Below are 9,078 nucleotides of genomic sequence, written 5' to 3' on the forward strand. Positions count from 1 at the left end.
ATGCTAACTCTTATATACCACCGCAATCTATTTCTTTTTATGAGGTGTTCGATAGTTTTTAGTATATATTGGGTAAATTATCGACCTAACATAGTAGCCTGCAGACAACGTCAGTCGAGTAAATCGCGCTGAGTAGACCATGTACTGTACGACTGACTCGTCCGAAAAAGTGTTGCATGGAGAATTGAACACATGATCATTGACCAAATACTCATCAACTCTACCAATTTAAACACACCCTGAGGACACCATTACAATTTATTTTAAATGTGTCAGAAATTATATTTCGTGCAGGAGTTAAAATTCGAATTATTACTATTTAACACTTCAAACATGATATATCCGTTCTTCAATGTTGTATCCTAAGAGTAAGGCTATGAATGTAAACGAGCCGAGCCGAGCCGAGCCGAACCGAACACTATCAGGCTCGAGCTATGCTTGTTTAAGGTATATAGGCTCGAGATCGGCTTGACTTTGATTCGAGCTTTAATCTTGAGAACCGATCTCGACTCGTTTTAAAATTATTAAGCTCATGAATATCTCGATCTCGGCTTGTTGTTAGCTCGTTTATCATTTTTAACGAGTCTGGCTCGAGCTTAGCTCGGTAACTGGGCTCGTTTTTTAGATCGTTAAATAAGATAATTTTCGAGCTCGTTAAAAAACTCGTTTTCGATCCCGTCGAACATTCTTAGCCAACAAATCAACTAAGATATAAGAAATTAAGAGAATATGCTTATCGTTAAATAAGATAATTTTCGAGCTCGTTAAAAAACTCGTTTTCGATCCCGTCGAACATTCTTAGCCAACAAATCAACTAAGATATAAGAAATTAAGAGAATATGCTTATCATTTTATAGTCTTTCATTTACTTCTCTTACATTCAAATTTCGATGTGGTATAATGCAAGTTGTACACTCAAGTCTTAACAAACTAGTCGAGCTCATGAACTTATGAGTTGGGTATCTTTGTACTCGAGCTCGGTTCGACAAGTTTAACGAACGATATCAAAGAATTTTTTATCGAACAGAACTTCGAATAATTCTAGAACAACTTGATTCGTTTATATAAGACCCTCAACCGAATGATTTGACTCATCTATCCAGAACATCTGATAAATCCAAAACTAAAGGCGATTCACAATAATGGGAAGACCAATTCAATTATCTGAACCCACCATCAACGTACATTTTCTCTAGGACCAACAATATTAACAACCAACTGACTCGATTTCTATTAATTAGTGTTGGATCTCGGTTTTCTCGTGCCGAAACGCAGCGGAAGTTTTAAAATTTTTATTTTATTTTGACAAACAAAATATATTTGTTTGAGCACTCGTACGGTTTTACGATCAAAATATTCATAGGGTGTTAGAATTATACCTTTAGTGAATTAAATCACTTGGCTCCAACTAATCCGGTATAGGCGGATATAGCTCTTGATGAATTTCCTACGAACTTTCTTCAAGAACTCCTTCCTTCAATCCTTCTATCAAGTCCACGATTGGAAGATTTGTTCCTCTTCCAAATAGCACTAGAATATTTGGAAGATGTTTCAATGTTGGAGTTAAAAAACGAGAGGCGACTCAACCCTTTTTTCAAAAGAGGGTGGCCAAAATTCTTTGAGAGGAGAGGGGAGAGTTTTCGAAAATTTGGTGTCAAGTGGAGGATAGGGTTTTCAAATTATGAGAGTTAATTAATTAACCTCAAACCTAATACACATATATATATTTATAAGCTTAGGGCCCATTAATTAAATCCAACACTTAATGGACTTAATTAATTAATCACTCTAGTCCAACTAGTTTAATTAATTAAATATTTTTAAAGCCAAATTAATAACTTTAATAATTTGTATGTTGGTCTTGTACCCCTACAAGCCCATAATACATATATCCATTGCATTTAATTTAAATCCATTATAAATTCAACATTTGAATTTAATATTTAAATTATAAATTAAACTCCTTTAATTTATCACCTCCAAAACTTAATATTTAATAAACTCAACTTTTGAGTTTAATAAATTAAATTATCAAATTGTATAAATTCAACTCATTGAATTTATTCTCTCCAAATTTCATAAATTTAACTTCTTGAATTTACTATCTCATAAATTCAACTCCTTGAATTTACTATATCATAATATAAATTCAACTTCTTGAATTTATTCTCTCAACGGGAACAAATGATCTAATGCTTGTGTGACAATGGTTTAGGGATACAGCTAGCCGTGGGCTCACAACTCTTTGTGATTCAGGACATAATCCTTTATTCGGGCTTACCCTAATTTGCCTCATTCTATGTATCAACAATTGATAATGAGAATGTCAGAAATCATATTTCTGATTAAACCCATCGAATCATGGTAAGAGCGTCTAGTAGCATCGCCCCATGATTCCTTAGGTATCATTGATAGTGCCTGCAAGAACCAGTCGATTATGATTAACGTACAGTACTGTCCCTTCATCTCATATATACCGATCGAATCTGCAACAATTGGTTCATCGAGGGTTGCATAAGAATTCGATAACTATGTGACACATAAATAGTGGCATCGCATGTACTATTTGAGAACTCTTTTTCCAACGTACATCTCATACTCTGGCCAGAGATTCCACGCACTATTATTTCATCACATCACATAGGATATCCATACCTGTAGGTGAGCGTTGAATCCCCGAATACGATACACTGGCTCCTACATGTGTCGCAACTATGCCCAACCTCGCCACCTGATGACTCTTCTGGAGTCGGTAAACGAGTCAAAACACAGTTTAGCATATAGAACCTCAGTGTTGTCCCGGGTCATAAGGACTAATGGTGTACAATCATAACAACGGACTTATCCTCTCGATGAATGATAACCACTTGGAAAGTCCGAGGAAAGGTTGTTCGGTATAATCATCATATGACTACTCATCTGCATGTTTGGACATCTCTATGCCCTTACCAAGAAACGCGGTACACAACATCACAGATGCTAGTCTAATGCTCAAGAGACCTTTATCCATGTTTTAGGCGGCTGAATCGACTAGGAACGAAATTAGATCATACAGTGCTTACAAATGAGTTTCAACATCGAATTACGATTCATTTGTAATAAAGTATAATCAAAGTCTTTATCTATATTTGATAACATGAGTATACAGATAAAGAAATAACAAACCATGAAATAATGAATTATATTAAAATAAAGATTGTTTATTACAACTGAGTCAATAAAATCACTAGCCAACAATTGACTTACATGATATCTACTCTAACAATTAGAATACGTATTCCTCAAATCCCAGGTTGATAGTTGTCTTGCGTTTTCAGATTGACAAGTACGTCACTTTTTACGATTGGTTTACCTCATTAATCTATGATAAATTTAGTAAGATCCAATGAATAAAAAAAATATAGGAAACAATAATGTGATTGATGCCATTCTTAATTATAAATATATATTTTTTCTCGCATGCAAATAGCTAATTAGTATAATAGAAGTAAAAATTTAAGGCATTGTTTATTTTCTTATAGGAGCATAAACTGAAATATTATGGAGCTACCTGGATAGCGCACACCGCAAATAGAAGGCCGATTTATATTTATCTTTTAGTAACATTCTGTATTTTTGTACCGAGTGAACATAGTTGATAAAATAATGGGCAGGGCAGGGGTGTTCAAACCTCGGATAAAAATGAAAAAAATGAAAATCTAAACAGAAAAAATCAAACCGAAACTCGAATTTTATAATTCGAATACAAATGTTAAAACCGAAGTTTATTGGATTCGGTTTCAGATTATACATGTCAAAACCGAAATTCCATTAAATTAATAATTTCGTTTATATTTTTATTTATGTTATATATTTTGATATGATATTTAGTGAATGAAGAATCATTTTTAATAATTTTTAATTGATTGTTTACAATCACTTATAATATTTCTATTTTCTTCTTTTTTCATATCAAGTTATCTTTTTAACTTGATGTCATTGCAAAGAGTTATTCTTTCTGCTGTTATTTCTGCATATAAATCACTATAAGTAAGTGAATTCCAATCTATGGAATTTGTTGGAGTTTTAGATTTTAATTTGTTTTTAACTCTTTTAGCAAAAAGAACATAAAGTCGTGAAATAAATTTTTTTTTCAAAAAATTTGTATTGCAATCATTTCTGATTAAAACTTTTGTCATAAAAACGTCTTTATATCATCTGAATTCAGATAATATTGGACATCTTAAATTCATTAATTTCTCTTGAGATCTATCTAATTGAAGCTCATTAACGTCAATAAAATTAGATAATATATTGTAAATAAGTGTATTTACAGGATCATATTCTTCTCTACCAGTAAGATCTATTATGGTAGAATTAAGAATTTTATTCTTTGCCTTTTTTGAAAGATAAAATCTCTCCAACATTGAAATTGTCCGGTAAAACCAGTAATAATGGCTTGGGTAATTTGCCTGTCATTATTACCTTTTATTTTAGCGGCAGAAGAGCATATTAATATTGGTTTAATAACAGTTTTTATCTGACATTCAGATTTTTCGTTTATATTCCATTCAGTAATGGCTTCTCCATTAAACTGAACGTATTCTGTCTTTTCTTTTATTTGAAGATCAATTGGTGTACGTTGCCTTTTTATAATCAGGTTTTACAATTGATACCTTATACATTTTATTATTTTGCATTTCTTCATCAGAAGAACTTGAACAATTTTCAAATTGTTCATTTTTAGTTATTACTGAAACATAACTTTCTTTTTATATTAATCTTTTGTAGTCTATCTATTAGACTTTCTGTAAAATCATCGTCTATTTTGGAACTTAAAAGAAATTTTTCTTTTTAAGATTAGTAGGAGGTTTTATCATTAATTTAAATAATTATACCAAAACCGAATTAATCGACCAAATAACCAAATCGTTTTGATAGAAAATCGAACCAAACCGAAGGAAAATGATTCGAATATCGGACTATATGTTTATAAAACCGAAAACCGGAATAAAAAACCAAAAATCGAACCGAACCGACCAATAAACACCCTAGTCACGAGGTTTTTTTCACTAGTTTTATTTGTGTTTTTAGATAAAATTGTTAGATAAACATATATGTGTGTGTATATATATAATATGAATATTATTTTGAACCTCTTAAAACTTTAAATGAAACAATGCCATGTCCGATTACATATCGCTCCTTCTATTGATCGTCGCTCCACATGCATATATAACCCTAGTTTTCAGTAAAATGTTAATGTAGGTTTTATCTCTTACAATTAAAGATATATATTGAACTATATACACACGAAATTTGCTCACTTCTCGTATTATTTTCACAATAAAAGTAATTAAATACAATAATTATTGTGTTAGTAAAATGAAAGATTAAAATCCTAATTTCATATGTAATCTTGAAATGGAATCATATTGCTTATGCTTAATAAATTGACGATTCATTTACTTCCAAATTAATCATTCTTAAAAAAATTGAGGGTTTCAATATTTTTGATCTATTATTATTTTTCTTTTTTAAAATTAAAATGACGACATTTCAAACAAAATATTGTGTTCGATTTTAAAATTTGTTGCAATCCTATTTCTTTTAATATCTATATTTTTTAGGATAAAGGAATACGTACAATTGATTATAAGTGCGGGGGGTCGGTGAATATGTTTAGAAAGAAGTGAATAAACACATTACAAAATTTTTACTTTTTTTTTTCAAATATGAGTGATTATGGCTGGGCTAAAAGCAAGAATCAAATCTCAATCAACTGAGTACAACGAACTAGCTTTTAAAATATATTTAATAAAAATGTAAGAAAAGACAAAAAAAAGTATAATGATGATATATTCAGGAAGAAAGTATAGTGGAAAAACCCACTGTATTGTTTGTTTGATAGTGAAATATGTATTTCCATTCAGTTTTTATTTTTTACTTTATGTCAGTAGTGGTTGCATTATTTATGTAATCAGAGCCGTACCTGTGATTCACAGGACCTGAGACGATACGTTAAAAAAAAATCTTGTTGTGATAAATAACCGTAAAGCTCAGTTTGCAAATTAAAAATAACAAAATAATAGATATAACGAAAATATAATTTACGAGTTATATATTTATCTTTTTGCGAATTTTTTTCTTCGTGCGCCACAACATCAACATGACTCTAACGTAATGCAGTGTCATATGAATAATTATATTGGAAAAAGATTGAAATTGGCAAAAATTATAAGATATGTTGCTAAAATTGAAATTTATCAATATAAAATATCCAAATACAAAATGATAAATATAATGAATCAATATTGTAAAAATATATGATTTATTTTAAATAATAAATATAATATTTTATTCAAGAAAATAAAAATAAAGATATGTAAAATAGGTAAGTATCATAATTTTTTGTGTTTTATTTTTTGAAATGTGTCCAACTACATAAATTTAAGAAAAGAGGTCAAATAATCGACAAGTAAAATATAAAAGTTTAACACACGAGTTGACACAAGATAAAATAATAAATATATTGGACAAATATTACCATTTTATGCATACAAAATTTTTAAAAATTTAATTAATGAGCCGTGTAATTTTATTGTTTGGGCTCTACATAATTTGATTAAATCATCAATGAACACAATCATCATATTTAATCATGTTTTCAATGGGTCAATGTCCAATTTTTTTTTAAATGTCCAATTCACATACTATTTAGGTGCAGACCTCAACAACATGAGATTTTTTTTGGACCCCTGTGATGGTCAGGCCATCAGGCCATGAGATGATGGCCTCTCTCGCCTCGCAATAGGTACGGCTCTGTATGTAATGGTACAATAATGCAATAATGTAATAACGTGTTTTATCATGTAAAATAGAAAAAGAATACTAAGTCATGTAATAGTGCTTAATCTAGTGCTATTTAAGGAGGTGTTCTCCTTTGTATTGGGTACGAAACATTTTATGCAATAAAAGTTTTATATTCTCTCTAAAGCTTGTTCCTCTCTCTCTGGTTGCTTGCTGAACTTCAAGAATTATAATCATGTAAGTATTTTATGAGTTATGAATTTGATTATATCTTCAATCCTCCCATTGATTATGTTATGTCTCAAAAAGTAAATTATTTGAAATTTTTTTTAAAAAAAAATCAAATCTACAAAGAATCATATTTTTTTTGCTGAGAATCAACTCAAAAATCCAGTCATCAATTCAATCTTTAAAAGTTGATTTGTTATACAAAACCTAAGAAGATTAAAAACAATTTTAAAAGCTTTTGAAAAACAAAGCTCAATAGTTCGTTGAGAATCAACTAAAAAATCCAGACATCAATCCAATATTTAAAAGTTGATTTGTTATACCAAGATTAAAGCAATCTTTAAAAACTTTTGAAAAACAAAGCTCAATACTCGTTGCATAAGTGGTATCAGAGTCATTTTCTGAAGAAATTCTTCTAAGATAAAAGAGACCATATTCTCTTGTTTAAAGGGAAAGAAGGTAGCTCTACCCGGGAGCAATCCTTAAATTGGGAATCCATAAAGCCTGAAGGGTAAGGTATGAGTAAAACCTTGACAGTATCTACTCTATTTCCTAATGGACAAGGTAATAAGGTTATTTACTAAGAAGAAATCTTCTAGTAATAGTAATACCAAAATAAAGAATTAATTATTTCTGAAAAATTTTAAAAGAATATTCAAGACTAGAAATTACTAGCATCTTCTAATACGAAGATTTATAGATCTGATAGTTTTAATTTTAGATCTGATTATATCATAAAAACAATTGAAGAAGCAATCCCTCTAAAAGGATGATATGATTCATTTAGTTTGTTATCACAAAAGCTTATTAATATTCATAAGCAATCATATAAATTTATGCATTTAGAAATAATCCAAGTAGGTTTAAAGCATTTTACAAGATTAGGTTTAAATACATCGGCCTTAATTATTGTTAGAGATCAAAGACATAATAAATTTGAAGATTCTTATTAGGATAATAGAGTCATCATTATTTGAAGGACCAATACATTTTAGTTGTTTCCCTAATTTTCATATTTCTCTTTCTGATCCAAATATCATAAAAACACTCACTTTAAATATAAAAACTGAGGGTTCTGATATGATAGACGAAACAGAAATTGTAAGGTCCAAAATTAAGACGACGTAATCCAACTGCATGCAAATTTAGGGAAAATAGAAAATTGTTAATTACATGATTTTAATTGCTTAAATTAATTATTTTTGACATGTTTTTATGGTTATGAAGTAGTTTTCTACTTGCATGTATAAAACTGTATTTTTAAAGGTTATTCGAGATGCGATCGAAGAACTAGAAACCGATGGCGGAAAAATGAAAAATATTTTTATTAAATATTATTTTTAAGAATTTAAAATAAGGTTGATGCTTTAGGATATTTTTAAGATTAAAGAGTTTTGAGGTGATTTTATACGTCGAGACGTAATTTTTATCAGTATTCGATTTTCAACAAAAATATGAACTTTTTGATAACTCGGCTAATAATTTCACGAACGTTCCTAAACGAAATATTTTACTTATGCACTAATGAGATTTTTGGGTCTATTTAACCATGTTAATGGGCCCAAGATTGCATGCAAGTTTAATTATCATTAAATAAGCTAGTAAACCCCTACCCCAAACCCTTAACACACGCGCCACTCCCCCTAACCATACAAACTCTTTTTCTCGCTTCAAACACACGCACACACAAGTTTCAAGCATAGGAAAGCATCGGTTTTTGCAAGAGAAATTCAGCCAAGGTTGTTCGTCGCCGTTCTTTGAATTTTCGATTCGTTTTCGAGCGTAATTGGCATGCCATAAATCTTTTTTTCCCTCATCTATCAGACCCTAATATGTGTTTGATTATTGTTTGCATGAAAAACATGGTTTCTTATTGAATATTTTCGTTTTTATGCATTCATGTATGAATAAGGTATGATTTTATGTTCCAAAACTTGATGTATTATTGCATGAAGGGGCTGCCATCATAGGGACACCGAAAGGGAATTAAGGGTGTTTAAACGTCCCTAGGCTCACTGTTTAAAGGATGCACAATAACAAGAACCGAGCTTGATCGAATCA

Source organism: Primulina tabacum, chromosome 5 (assembly GCF_025594145.1).
Source record: "Primulina tabacum isolate GXHZ01 chromosome 5, ASM2559414v2, whole genome shotgun sequence".
Lineage (NCBI taxonomy): Eukaryota > Viridiplantae > Streptophyta > Magnoliopsida > Lamiales > Gesneriaceae > Primulina > Primulina tabacum.